We start from the raw sequence: 15,634 nt of genomic DNA, 5'->3' as shown, positions 1-15,634 counted from the left end.
TAGTGATGATGAACTCCTTTAATTTTACCTTATCTGGGAAGCATTTTATCTGCTCTTCCATTCTAAATGATAGCTTTGCTCGATAGAGTCATCTTGGATGGAGGTCCTTGCCTTTCATGACCTTGAATACTTCTTGCCAGCCCCTTCTTGCCTGCAAGATTTCTTTTGAGAAATCAGCTGATAGTCTTATGGGAACTCCTTTGTAGATAACTCTCTCCTTTTCTCTTGCTGCTTTTAAGATTTTCTCCTTATCTTTAATCTTGGGTAATGTAATTATGATGTGCCTTGGTGTGTGCTTCCTTGGATCCAACTTCTTTGAGACTCTCTGAGCTTCCTGGACTTCCTGGAAGTCTCTTTCCTTGGCCAGATTGGGGAAGTTTTCTTTCATTGTTTTCTCAAATAAGTTTTCAATTTCTTGCTCTTCCTCTTCTTCTGGCACCCCTATGATTCAGATGCTGGAAGTTTAAAGTTGTCCCAGAGGTTCCTAAGCCTCTCATGTTTTTGAATTCTGGTTTCTTCCTTCTGTTCTGGCTGAATGTTTATCTCTTCCTTCTGTTCCCAATCATCGATTTGAGTCCTGGTTTTCTTCCCTTTACTGTTGGTTCCCTGTATATTTTTCTTTATTTCACTTTGCATAGCCTTCACTTTTCCCTCCATTTTGCGACCATACTCAACCAATTCAGTGAGCATCCAGATCACCAGTGTTTTGAACTGTGTATCTGATAGGTTGACTATCTCTTCATTGCTTAGTTCTATTTTTGGAGCTTTGATCTGTTCTTCCATTTCGGCCATATTTCTTTGTCTCAGTGAGCCTGTTACATTGGAGGGGGCAGAGCCTTAGGTATTCACCAGGGCAGGGCAACCTAAGTCGCTGCATTGTGATGCTGTGTGTGAGGGAGGGGTCCATGAGGGAACAATGCTGCTTGCTTGGCTCTTGGTTGGCTTTCAGTCACTTTCCCCACTACCAAGCAAATTGGGCCCTTCTAGTGCTGATTCTCAGGTGGGTAGGTTTTGTATGTTCTAGGACCCTGTGGGTCTCTCCAATGGACTTTCCTGAGAGGCTGGGAGTTTCTCCTGCCACTGCTACCCCCGCCCCAGGTCTTTACCGCCAGGGGTTTTGAGGCTTTCTTTTCCCTACACTGGAACCCTGGATTGTGTGGCCTGTCTCGCTCCCAGCTGTTCATTACAGTTTATCCACACGCAAATGTGGGACTACCCGGTCTTTCAACCACCTCCTTGCTGCACGGCCTCTCCACCCCAGCTGCCCGTCTCCACCCCTCCTACCAGTCTGGATGAATGTTTCTTCTTTAACTCCTTGGTTGTTGGACTTCCATACAGTTCAATTTTCTGGCAGTTCTGGTTATTTTTTGTTTTTAAATTTGTTGTTGTCCTTCTTTTGGTTGTGCAAGGAGGCAAAGTGTGTGTACCTACTCCTTCATCTTGGCCAGAAGTCCACGAAACGGGTCTTTGAAAAGATTGTAAAAGTTGACAAACCTCCAGCAAGACTAACAAAAAAAATAGAATAGATAAATTACCAGTATTAAGAATAAAATAGCCCTGGCTGGTGTGGCTCAGTGGATTGAGTGCCGGCCTGTGAACCAAAGGGTCATGGGTTTTATTCCCAGTCAGGGTACATGCCTGGGCTGTGGGCCACGTCCCCAGTAGGGGGCGCATGAGAGGCAACCACACATTGATGTGTCCCTCTCCTTCCCTTCCCCTCTCTCTAAAAATAAATTTAAAATAAAATCTTTTAAAAAAGAGAATAAAATAAAGGCTGTCACACAGGCCTTGAAGACATCAAAGGAATAACAAAGGATTATGATGAACATTCCTACACATATAAATTAGACAAATTAGATGAAATGAAACAATTCTTTAAATGCAAACTACCACAACTCACCCAATATAAAGTGGATAAAGTGAATAGCCCCATAAGTATTAAAGAACTTAAATTAGTGATTACATATTTCCTCTCAAAAAAATCTCTGGGTCCATATGGTTTCACTGGAAAATTCTATCAAACTTTTAAGGAAGAAGTCACACCAATTCTATGCAATCTCTTTCTCAAGAATAGATGAGTAAGGAACATTTCCCAATATATAATGAAGCTAAAATTATCTCAATAGCAACATTATACAAAGACAGTACAAAAAAGAAAACTATAGGCCAGTATCTCTTATGAATATAGATGTAAAAATCTTTAACAAAATATTAGCAAATAAAATTCAATAGCCCTGGCTAATGTGGCTCAGTGGATTGAGAGCTGGCCTGCGAACCCAGGGGTAGTGGGTTTGATTCCCAGTCAGGGCACATGCCTGGGTTGCAGGCCAGGTCCCCAGTAGTGGGTATGTGAGAGGCAACCACACATTGATGTTTCTCTCCCTCTCTTTCTCCATCCCTATCCCCTCTCTACAAATAAATAAAAATAATCTGAAAAAAAATCCAGCAATATATTAAAAGAATTATACCTCAGTGGGTGGAGGGGGTAAAGGGGTAAAAACTGAGACAACTATAATAGAATAAACATGATTTATAAATTTAAAAAAAGAATTATACCTCATAACTAAGTGAGATTTTCCCCCTAGGATGTAAAGCTGGTTCAATACTCAAAAATCAGTAAATGTAAGTCAACATATTAGCATGTTAAAGAAGAAAAATCATAGGGTCACATACATTGTTGTAGAAAAAAATCATTTGACAAAATCCAACACCCATTCATGATTTTTAAAAAACAACTAGGAATGGAGAACTTCCCCAATGTGATAAAAAAAAATCTACAAAAACCTACAGTTAACATTATATTTAGTAAGGAAAGACAGAATGCTTTCCTCTGGAGATCAGGAAAAAAGGAAAAGATGTCAGCTCTCAGCACTCTTATTCAACATAGTGAAGGAAATTTAAGTTATTGCATAATGATAATAATGGTAAATGAAAGGCATACAGATTAGAGAGGAAGCACCTAAAACTGTTAATATTTGCAGGTGACATAATTATATACATAGACAATCCCAAATAATCATAAAAAAATTATGAGAACAAATAATTGATTTCAACAATGTTGCAGGATACAAGAAAAACATGAAAATCTATTGCATTTCCACAAACTAGTAATGAGTACATGAAAACTGAAATTAAAAATGCAATACTAATTATAATTGCTCAAAAAATAAATACCTAGGCATAAATTTAACAAAACATGTACAATAATTGCATGCTGAAAAGTACAAAATGCTGATGAAAGAAATCAAAGAGCTAAATAAATAAAAGTCATACCATGTATGTAGATTAATGTACTGAACATAGAAGTGATATGAATTATCCCTAAATTGATATACAGGTTTAATGCAATTCCTATCAAAATCTCAGCAAGAATTTTTTGTATATATAGATTATTCAAACATTTATAGACAAAGGTAAAGAAAGTAAAGTAGCTAAAGCAATTATGAAAAAGAAGAACAAAGTGGGAAGAATTGGTTTATCCAATTTCAAGACACTAATTAGCTATAGTAGACAAGACTGAGTGGTATAGGCAGATATATGAACATGTAGATCAATGTAACAGAATAGAAAACACAGAAGCAAATCCATATACATATGCCTAACTGAACTGTGAGAAAGGTATGAAATCAATTCAACAGAGGTAAGGCCTTTTCAACAAATGATACTGGACTAATTGGACATCAATAACCAATAAAATGAAATTCAATCTAAGTTTCACATCTTACATGAAAATTAACTGAAAATCAATCACAGACTTAGTTGTAAGTGCAAACTATAAAACTTTTAGGGGAAAAAATAAGAGAAAAATTTTGGCATCCATGGATGGATTTTGAATTCTAAGACATGACAACAAAAACACAACCCATAAGAGGAAAAACTGATAAATTAAATCTTATCAAACTTCAAAACTTTTACTCTGAAATACCCAATAAATATGATGAAAAAATAAGGTTCAGAATAAGAAAAAATATGCAAAAGCCACATATTCAACAAAGGACTAGTATCTAGAAAATATTAAAAAGTTCTCAAAAGTCAACAGTTAAAAATTTAAACAATCCAATTAGGAAATGGGCAAAACACATAAAGAGACCTTTCGCTGAAGAAGATACATGAATATCAAAAAAACAAACAAGATTTTCAACATCATTACCCATTGGGAAACTAAAACCACAGTAAAATATCACAACAGTTATCATAATTGCTAAAATAAGAAATAATAACACCAAATGTTGGCAAGAATGAAGAAAAATTGTATTATTCATATACTGCTGTTAGGAATATAAAATAGTACAATCATGTTTGTCAACAAAAATTCCCAAAGAGGTGCAGAAAGGAAAGACTTTATTCAGGTGAACAGTTTGCAAACTGGGAAAACATAGCCTCCAGTGAAAAACTGAAAGTCCACTCCCCTGAGACAAAGTGGGGTGGCATCTTTTATACAGAGAGTTCCCTCCCAGGTTCCCAATTTGGTCCATTTTATGAAAATGAAGTTCCCAAATCATATAGTTCCCATTGGTCCAAATCGTGCAGTTCTGATTGGTCACCATTATGCATTCTGATTGTCCAGTATAGATGCAAATGAGGATATAATTTTATAGTTCTGATTGGATGGGGCAGTTCTGTTGGCTGAAAGATGAATCTAGGAACTCCTTATAGTGGTTGACTTGGGCAGCAGAAGCAGAGTACAGGAGGTTGAAAACTCAATCTGCGGCTTTCCTGACATGCAGAGTATGTGAGGGGTCTCTGTCAACAACTGCCCCTAGACTCTGATTTTGAATTTGGCCCCAGTTAACCACAAGAAGTTCATTTTGACAGATGTATTTTTCCCAGGGGTTCACATTTCCTCCTGTTGATCAAAACCTGTTGGCAGACAGTGTTGATGATTGATCAGGTCAGTTTGTTCCATATAAATGCTGTGGTTTGGCTACCTGCTCAAGCTCCATTTAATCATTTGGTGGGGCTCCTGTGGTTGGAAAGTTGTCAATACTGTAACTAGGGCCATTTGCTTACAAGAGGTCTCTAAGGTACCTCTTAAACTCAGAAAAATTTTCCAAAGTCAAGTCTGTCTCAAGACGCTAATTTAACATGGTCTCAGTAAGCTTTCTTGACAGTATCCTGTACAATGGCTAAGACGATTCAAGAAGAATTAAAGAATAACCAAAGGCACTCAATTTATAATAATAAGAAAATTATAGGGCATTTGCGAGAGGCATTCAGTGTTGGGGGTCTGTTTAGGTTAAAGTTTGTTTGTTTTTTTTTTAAATCCTCACCCTAGGATATGTTTATTGATTTGAGAGAGAGAGGAAGTAAGAGAGAGAGAGAGAGAGAGAGAGAGAGAGAGAGAGACCTCAACTGGGGATCAAACCCACAACCTAGGTGTATGCCCTGACCAGGGATTGAACCCACAACCTTTTGGCGTATGGGACAGCTCTCCAACAAACTGAGCCACCTGGCCAGGGCTAGTTAAAGTTTCTTGATTTTGGGTGGATCAACAACTAATTTATTGTACAGTAGGAAAAAGATTTTAACTGTTATGGATTACAAAACGTAAGGGGATGTAGTGGCTTGATGAACTATCTCTATCCTTTGTGCAGCTATTAGTTGAGTCTTCATAGGGAACTTTAAGCACCTGGTTGTACAGAACATGAACAGTTTGATGATGAGATACATTAAACAAATTAGAACAATAATAAGTAGAACAATTTTCAATCCAGACCTTAAAATAGCCCTGAGTTTAGTTGGGAGCCATGTCAGAAAACTTAAACCCTAATCAGTTAGTGACACTTATGGAGAAACTAGAATGTTCCTTAAGGGACTTTGTAATTTTAAGAAGCTTCGCTGTTTCCAATCGTAGTTTGGAAGAGATATTTATCCAGGTGAAGAAAGAGATGTGAGCTGTGGCACAAACTCCTTCTTGGGCTGCAAACAAGTAATCTAAGGTAAATCTGTGGTCTAGGACTGCTTAAGCTAAGGAGTCTAAAAGTCTTTGTTGAACTCTGATGGCTCCAGATGTTGAGTGAGCTATTTTGTTAATTATTCTGGTTAGATTCTGCATCCTTATATCTAATTGAACAGTGCCAAGACCAGTGCATAAGTCTACAATTCTAAGGAGGAATTTGCTTTCATATTAATCTCAAAATTCTACCAGCCATCATCCTGGAATGATCAAGATTCAGGTACATCTGAGAACAGTTAAAAGAAATGGGACAAGGAAATCAGGAGCTGAAAAAAACCCATAGTCTTACTTGCTCTCTAATGATAGCCTTTAAAAATTATACAACTGAATATATTTTCTATATACATAAGCTAGTGGTAGAATTTAGGAAAAGAGCCATTTATATCTGCAGAAGTAGCAGAATCATGTTCAGATTTCCAAAGAGGCATACTACCCTGTTTACTATGCAACTAGCTGTTTGTGAAATTTATAATGGTTAATAGAACAAATTTCTTATGCATATAGTACTGATGTGTAGCAAATTACACCAATTCAGTAAGCAACTCAAATTTATAAGGGAAAAAACCCAATATTGCTGAACTTCTAAGCATTCATCTCAGCGTTAACATGGTTTCAGGGTTTGGCCAAGTCCAAGAACCACACCAATGCACAACCAGTCCCGAAAATGGCACAGAAATGGAATCAAGAAACGCTGATCACAAAGATACAAATCTCTTAAGGGGGTAGCCTCAAAGTTCTTGAGGAACATGCCCTTTGCCAAGAAGCACAAGGGCTTGAAGAAGATGCCGGCCAACAACACCAATGCCATGAGCCAAGGGTATCAAAGCCCTTGTAAATTCCAAAGAGGTCAAGCCGAAGATCCCAACGGGTGGCAGCTGCAAGCTCAGTTGGCTTGCCTACATTGCTTACCCCAATCTTGGGAAATGTTCCTGTGCCGCATCATCAAGGGTCTCAGGCTCTGACAGCCAAAGGCCAAAGCCAAGGCTCAAACCAAGTCCCAGAATGCACATGCAGCTGCATCTCAAGCTCCAGCTCATGCTTAAGATCCCAAAGGTGCCTAGGCCCCCATGAAGGCTCCCCTGTAGAGGCCTCTGTCTGCAGATGGGAGGGCAGAAGGACTGGTATGACCTCTGGGCTGCTGTCTGCATGGAGCTTGTGTCCTCTTATTGTATTTTTACAAATAAACATGAGGTATAATCTGTCAAAAAAAAAAAAGCAACAATATGGTTTCACCCAAATGTTACCCCATGAGAAGAGAGATTTTAAATATTCCTCTCTTTTCAATACATTATTATAGTTTAATAAAAAGAATAATTTAATTTTTCTGTCACTTTTGCCCATTCTCATAAAACTAATAACAGAGTTATTATAGTGTTTAGACTAATGTAGGTGCTCTAAAGGATGAATGAATTGAATTTCTACGTTCCAGAATATTGTTGGTATTTTACAATAAGCCTGCCTGCCAGAAAGCCATGTCTCTGGTTGAAATATATTCCTGGATCAATAATAAGAGAAAATAAGACCAGCTGTCAATGAAGTCAGGCTGTTCCCTACTTATTAGATAGCAGTTTAATCTTCTCCATCAAATTAAAATTTCTTAATGAATAGGACTGTAACTGAGCAAACCAGGACTTGGCCATGTGATGCCTTGACACATGACCCGACAGTTAGTGTTGAAATAAATAATAAAAAGGTTTTTATTAATGAAGTTCCAACCTCAGGGAGGGGGCGCTGAGAGTACTCCTGCTCAGAGCCCTCCTCTCCTGTGAGAACCAGCACTTCCCTTGCTCCCCAAAAGGCTACAAGCCAAAACAATGCCCAGAAGTCTCCCATATCCTTATCTATTGTTAAATTGGCTGTACAAACAGAACTCCATCCCCTCTGGAAGGTGCACTTGTGGGTTTCAGAGTTACCATCCTCTCACAGCAGCTCTCTCCTTCAGGATCTGGGGCATGCTATTCTCAGTCTCCATGTAGTGGCTCAGGGAAACTCGATCACGGTGGAGTCCAGGGAGGCACATGTCTCAAGAGAGTAGCTTTTTCATAAGTTCTTCAGAGAAGCAAGAGTCTGCAGCTCAACATTCCCTGTCACAGTTCAGCTCCAAGCATCTCTCACAAATCTGTGCTTGGTTAGGCAGGTCCCCGCATAGCTCCATCAGCTCTGCCACTGTCTTCTCCTTCTTATTCCAGACCTCATAGTGTGTTCTTACTCCAAGCTGCATGGGTTCCCCCTTACACACCACACCTCATAGCTGACTCCCCTCTACACCCTTTCAGACTGAGTGGCTTCTTCTTCTTTCTCTTTCAGCCCACCTTCATTTAAATACTTGACCTGGAACTTCCTATGTGACCTCATACCCAGCCCCTCCTATGAAGTGTTAGTGTCCACCATTGTTGCCAGTTACCCTGTATCTTTTACCTTCTTTCAGCTGCCATCTTTAGTCAGGGCAAGAGTTCCTAGTGACAAAGGGACATTCGGGGTGGGCATCTGCCTCCCCTGGCTCCGTCAGGAGTCACTATACACTCTTAAAGTCACATACACCTTTCACTCTGGGCCATAGTTCTCTTTTCTTTAGCAAAGGCATGGCTATTAACTTGCCATAGTTATGCAAAGTATCTTAAACATGTATCATCCACTTCCCCTTCCCCCAATCAAGGGTTGTGGAGGTTTTCTCCTATTTTCAGGGGATCCTCGTTCTGTACCCTCTTATAGCCCCAGGTTTCCTTCTTTTCCTGTATCCTCTATAGTACATACTACAGTGTTGGGCAAAGATATATACTCAAGGAAATAATTAATGATGAGGGCAAGATCTGAATCAAGAGTGAATATGGCCACGGTGAAGCCTTACTTCACCCATCACTCAAAAGGCTGTCAGTCACCAGAGTGAATCTCTGATGTTGTCACTGGAAAATAGACACTTGTTTTCTACCATTGTCTAAGACAGAACAAACCATTTGGGCCTTTTTATTTCTTTCTCTTTTTTAAATTTTATTTATTTATTTTAAGAGAGGGGGAAGTGAGGGAGAGAGGGAGAGAAACATTGATGTGAGAGAGAAACATCGAGATTGGTTGCTTCTCATATGGACCCCAACCTGGGGGTGAACCTGCAACCCAGGCATGTGCCCTGACAGGGAATTGAACCAGCAGCCTTTCACTTTGCAGCATGATGCCCAACCAACTGAGCCACACTCGTCAGGGCAATTTCTTTCTCTTAGTCACTAAGACATTATATATGAACATCAGTACCAGTTGGTGGATAATATTCGTGATAAGGTTTTTCTCTCTCAGAGGAAGCACCAGTACATTACATGGCTCATTTTAAGTCCATTAACAACAATTTATAGAATCGTTAACTTTAAAAAATTATGTTAAATATTTTACATACTAATAGATATTTTAAATGTTAGGCTTATTTTCTCTGACATCACTTAATATGCATTTAAAAAAAAACACTGGTATTAGGTAGAAGATAAGAAACTCACAAAAGGAAGTAATGTTCAAAATACTGAACATTATTCAGTACAATTAGCCCACAGAAAGAAGAAATGTTACAACCTTAAGCTGGTAGGCTGACTACTATTAAGATATTACTCTTATTTGAAAGAAATTTATTTTTTAAAAAATAGTTTATTTATTTATTTTTAGAGAGAGGGGAAGAGAGGGAGAAAGAAGGGAAAGAAAACATCTATGTACAAGAGATACTTCAATCAATTATCTCTTGCATGCCCCCAGCTAAGGACCTGGCCCACAACCCAGACATGTGCCCTGACTGGGAATCAAACCAGTGAACCTTTTGTTTGCAGGCTTGCACTCAATCCATTGAGCCACACCAGCCAGGTCTGAAAGAAATTTCTTATATTTGAATGTGAATTTATAATTTTTCCTTAATAATTAACTATTTCCCCATTAGGTGGTGTGTGAAACTACTGGAATGTTAACTTCCATGGCAGAGAGGTGGGAGTATGCTGAATAGTGCTGTTTCCTGCCGTAGCAGCTTTGGGGGTGGGGGGGTGTTGTATAATCAACAACAAAATTAGGGAGAAATTGCTGACAGTAATATCTAAGGGATCATCAGTTTTACCAAAGGTGGAGGCAAGCATCAGATAACATACAGGCTTCCTGCTGAGGCTAAGGTTTGAGAGTGCTGCATCAATAATTTTATGCCAAGGTTTCCCATTTACAAGGGTTAAAACAGAAAGAAAGAGGAGATACTGCGTAGTCAAATGCTAATGATATGGAATAACTAGAATATACAATCTAAAGCCTAGGGAAGGTAACTGATTTATCTCAGGAGTATTAGGAACATTAATATGCCCAGGGATATAATCATTATAACAACTATGAAATAAAAATAAAGATTATACAAAGCAGCAGTTGACTTTGCTGGCCTGGTCCAGGATCTTGGGAAAGGCTGTCTTGCCATTTTGCTTTTCATCCAAGCAGTTGTCTGTTCTACCAACTTTAACTTGAGGTTTCCTATAGGAAAGATGAGGTGTGCACAAGGCAGCCTTTTAAGTAAGAAGTATGAATTCATGAGTCAATGTCATTTACCTTTATGGCACAGGGACTAGATAACAACATCTGGTATGAGTCTTTCCAGTGAGGTTGGAGCAAGTCCTCGAGAAGATGTCTTTTCCAATTGGTCATTTCTCCAGGTTGTAGGCCCGAGAGTGCACTGTAGAAATATTGTTCTAAAAATTTGGAATCAATTTCAGAGGTCTCCCTTATAAGGCAGGTTTGTACATTCCCTGATCTAGTCTTACAAGTCTTCGTTTTAAAAGGGGACTGACTAAAAAAATAAATGGAGACAATCAATGATTATTACCAAAGGGAGTGGATCTTAGGTTATTAATACCCAGTGAAGGGCTGGCTTTAGGGCAGAGCATATTAGGAGTGAGCAAATTTACCAACTGAGCCCTGGTCAGTGTGCTTGGTTGGTTGGAGCATTATCCCATGCACCAAAGATTGCAGATTTGATTCCTGCTCAGGGCACATACCTAGTTTGAGGGTTCTATCACTGGATAAGGTACATATTGGGAGCAATCAATCGATAGTTTTCTGTCACATTGATCTCTCTCTCTCCGTATTTATATTTATATATATAAAGGTATTTATCGCAGTATTTCCACGGTGCACTCCCTGGGCCTACAACCTGGAGAAATGGCCTATTGGAAAAGACATCTCCCCGAGGACTTGCTCCAGCCTCACTGGAAAGATATATAGATATAGATATAGATATAGATAGTATCTTTTTCCCTTTCTCTTTAAAAGCAATGAAAAATGTCCTTGGGTGAAGAAAAAATATTTTTTTTTAAATTTACCAACTGACTCTTAATTATCCTAGTCATCTTTTCTGCTAAGTCAGTAGATTGAAGATAGTAAGTACAATGGAAATGTTGTAATAGTGCCCTATTTCCTTGACTGGTGTGGCTCAGTTGGTTGAGCATCTTTCCACAAAGCAAAAGGTCGCCAGTTCGATTCCTGGTCAGGGCACATGCCTGGGTTGTGGGCCTGATCCCCAGTTGGTTGGGGCATGTATGAGAGGCAACCAGTTGATGTTCCTCTCATACTTCAATGTTTCTTTCCCTCTCTTTCTCCCTCCCTTCTACTCTTTCTAAAATAAGTAAATAAAACCTTTTAAAAAATGTTCTAGAATTGGCCAAATTTTATACACCTGGCATAGAATTTGTCCTGTAAAATGAATTCCATGGTCACTGTGGAGCTCTGTAAAGATTCTTCAAGCAGGAAAAATCCTTTCTGGAAGTATTTTAGTAACTGCTGTGGCTGTAGCCCTTTAGGATAGGAATGCTTCTACCCAATGTAAATACACACAAATCATCATTAGTACATTTTTATCCTTGAGTAGGGGCAATTGGGTAAAATTCACTTTCTAAACCACAACATTCTAGCATGTCAATAGGCCTAATTAGTTCAATTTCTCCTTTTCACAAAGAGAGATTCTCTCACTTTAGTTATGCATTTATTCATGGTAACAAATGAAGACAAGCAATTACAGAAAGTTAAGCAGTTTGAATCAATATTTGGTTCTCTTAATATTAAGAAGTTTGAATTTACTTAAGCAATCAAAGAAGTGATGATACAGAGTACAGGAAGCAATTATAATAAAAACAAAATTTTTGGTTTTTTATTTTTTTACTTTATTTTTTAATTTATAAATCGTTTATTCTATTACAGTTGTCTCAATTTTTCCCCCTTTACCCCCCTCCATCCATCCCGCCCCCACCCCCAACTCCCACAGTCAATTCCCACTCTGTTGTCCATGTCCATGGGTCATTCATACATGTTCTCTGTCTAGTCCCTTCCCCTTCTTTCCACCATTGGCCTCTTTCCCCCTCCCCTCTGGTCACTTTCAGTCTGTTTCATGTTTCCGTGCCTGTGGTTTACTTTGTTCATTAGTTTATTTTGTTGAATAGAGTCCACTTATAGGTAAGATCATATGGCATTCGTCTTTCACCAACTGGCTTATTTCACTTAGCTTAATATTCTCCAGTTTCATCCATGTTGTCACAAAAGGTAGTAGTTCCATCTCTCTCTCTTTCTTTCTTTCTTAAATGCAGATTGATTTTATTTATTTTTAAATGTCAAAGTTAATTATATTAAAAAATTTAAAACCATTATAAAGTCTCAGCAATTAAACCAACATGACACCAGCACACAAATAATCAAGTAGATCAATGAAACATAATGAGTATTCTAGAGACAAATGTATATATCTGTCTAACAATATATGATTAAGTTCATCTTTCAAGTCAATGGGTAAAATAAGGCTTATTCAACAAATAAGGTGCATGGGCCACTATTACTTGAAATAAAACAAATATAGAGCCCTATTTCGCACATATAAAATAAACATGATTTATAAATTAAAAATTAAAATATAAATAAAATTAAAAAAAGAAAAAATAAAATTGTACAATGTATTTTTATTAACTGCCAGACACATCCGTTTTTATTTTATTTTATTTTTATTTTTTTAATTTATAAATCATGTTTATTCTATTCAGCTGTCTCAATTTTTACCCCTTTATCCCCCTCCACCCATCCCACCCCAACCCCCTACTCCCACAGTCAACTCCCACTCCATGGTCCATGTCCATGGGTCATTCATACATGTTCTCTGTCTAGTTCCTTCCCCTTCTGTCCACCATTGTCCTCTTTCCCCATCCCCTCTGGTCACTTTCAGTCTGCTCCATGTTTCCATGCCTGTGGTTTATTTTGTTCATTAGTTTATTTTGTTGAATAGAGTCCACTTATAGGTGAGATCATATGGTATTTGTCTTTCACCAGCTGGCTTATTTCACTTAGCTTAATATTCCCCAGTTCCATCCATGTCGCAAAAGGTAGGAGTTCCATCTCTCTTTCTTTCTTTCATAAATACAGATTGATTTTATTAAATGTCAAAGTTAATTATAAAATATTTAAAAAGTTAAAACCATTATAAAACAATTAAACTAACATGACACCAGCACATAAATAATCAAGTAGATCAATGAAATATGAGCACTCTAGAAACAAATGTATATATCTGTCTAACAATGTAATATATAATTAAGTTGATATTTCAAATCAATGGGTAAAATAAGGCTTATTCAACAAATAAGGTGCATGGACCACTATTACTTGAAATAAAATAAATATAGAGCCCTATTTCACACGTTATACAAGAAATATTCAGGTGAGTTGAAAATCAATATGTAGACTCTAAGGAGTTTTAGGAGAAAATACAAACTAATATTTTTCTTACCTTGAAGTAAAATATTCAAACCCGGAAGGTATAAAGTAAAATATTAACAATATAACTATATTAAACATTTAAGACCGTACAGTAATATACATATAAAAAAAAGTTAAAGGACAAGTAATAGAATAGGAAAGGATTTGCAACACATCTAAAAAAGGGTTAATGGTTTGTTTTGGGTTTTTTTTTAGGGAAAAAATTCTACATTTAATCAAAAAATGGATAAATACCAAAAAGTTATTTAAAGCTTTTTAAAAATAATAGAAATAGGCAAGAAATATACAAAAACAGGTTTAGTTTCAACAAATAATAAAGAAACAATTAAAATAACACATCATTGTCACAATCAGATTAATAAGTATTAAAAATATTGGTAATATCAAGTATTGGTGACTGTGAAAGGAACTGGGTATTCATAGACTGTTTTTCTTCATCTTAAAGCAGTCCTTTTAGCATATTTTGCAGTGCTGGTTGGGTGGAGGTGTATTCTTTTAGCCTTTTTTTGTCTGGGAAACTCCTTGTTTCGCCTTCCATTTTAATTGAGAGCCTTGCTGGGTAGAGCAGTCTTGGTTGCAGGTCTTTGTTTTTCATGGCTTGGAATATTTCTTGCCACTCTCTTCTGGTCTGCAGTGTTTCTTTTGAGAAGTCAGCTGCTGCCCGTATTGGGGCTCCCTGATATGTTACTACCTCTTTCTCCCTTGCTGCCTTGAGGATTCTCTGTTTTTGATATTTGCCATTTTAATGAAGATGGCCAGACACATCTTTTAAGATATATTTTACCCCAACATTTTTAGTCATGTACTCTGATAGCTTTTTCATAAAACAATGAAATCTAGCTGGAGTGGGGATGTCAAGAAGTAGTTTCCCAATGCCGGGTTGGGGGGGGTACATGGAGAGCTCCATCTTGAGGGATACATAGAGATGATTAAGGTGGAAAGGGCTTTATCTGTACAGGAAGACAGAGCAGAGAGGGACTCACCCACTCACTGAGATGACTTACCAAAATGTAGAGCACAGAAAAAGTAACCTGACACACTGGTATGCTGGTGCAACAAAAGGTACTAGGCACCTGGACCTCAATTTCCTACACAGGCTTACCGGAGCTTCTAAGGGTGACCACTAGTCAGCCTCTCAGGAGGGGCTGTTGTCTCACACTGGAAAGCCTGGTCAGGAGGCAGGTCCATCACTGGCTCCCATGATTCTCTAAGCCATTGGGAGAAACCCCGGGGCACTTAAGGGAACATAGTTTTCTTGGTAACTATACAGTCTCTTCCACGTTAGGAGGTGTGGCCCAGGCAAGGCTGGCAGCAGAGGTCTCCCATGGGAAGCCTCTTCATCTGGCAGAACCATATTAGCAGCTAATGTTTAAAATCAGTCCATTTCACAGAAAATTATCTTGATAAATAGGAAGACATGGCACCATTGGGCCCGAAGTCCTGTATGGCAACAACACTTCACCCAAGGAGCACAGGCACTGGTCCAGCCCTGAGCTTGACCCAGCTCTGCTCTGGCAATGCCTCCACAGGTTCTGGAGCATAAGGGGCCTTGGACACCTGCAGAAGTGATACCCAGTAGATATTCCTTAGATCTTACAGGTGGTACAACTCTAGGAGATGCCTGTCCAGCCTCGTCCTGGGTGAGCAGTGATGCCCACATGGGCACAGGGGCACCTTAGCTAGCTCACCAGGACACTGTAACTGATCATTTGGCAAAGACTTGGTCTGCAGCTCCAAAAGCCCCAAGAATCAGGAAAGGTGGGCAGGAGGAGCTGAAGGGATAGGGGCGGAGGCCAGCTGCAGGTCATAAAATTTTGATTAAGATTTTGATAAAAGGACAACTCTTTGGTGAACTGGGAATGAAGGAAGCAATAGGAAACTTGTGCTGTGTCTCTTGGCCCCTCAGAGGCCCTTGGGGAAACT

Source organism: Pteronotus mesoamericanus, unplaced genomic scaffold (genome assembly GCF_021234165.1).
Source record: "Pteronotus mesoamericanus isolate MK-2021 breed Mesoamerican mustached bat unplaced genomic scaffold, CSHL_Meso_final contig_55, whole genome shotgun sequence".
NCBI classification, from domain to species: Eukaryota; Metazoa; Chordata; class Mammalia; order Chiroptera; family Mormoopidae; genus Pteronotus; species Pteronotus mesoamericanus.
The sequence above is the reverse complement of the archived record's forward strand: the minus strand, read 5'-3'. Positions refer to the sequence as shown.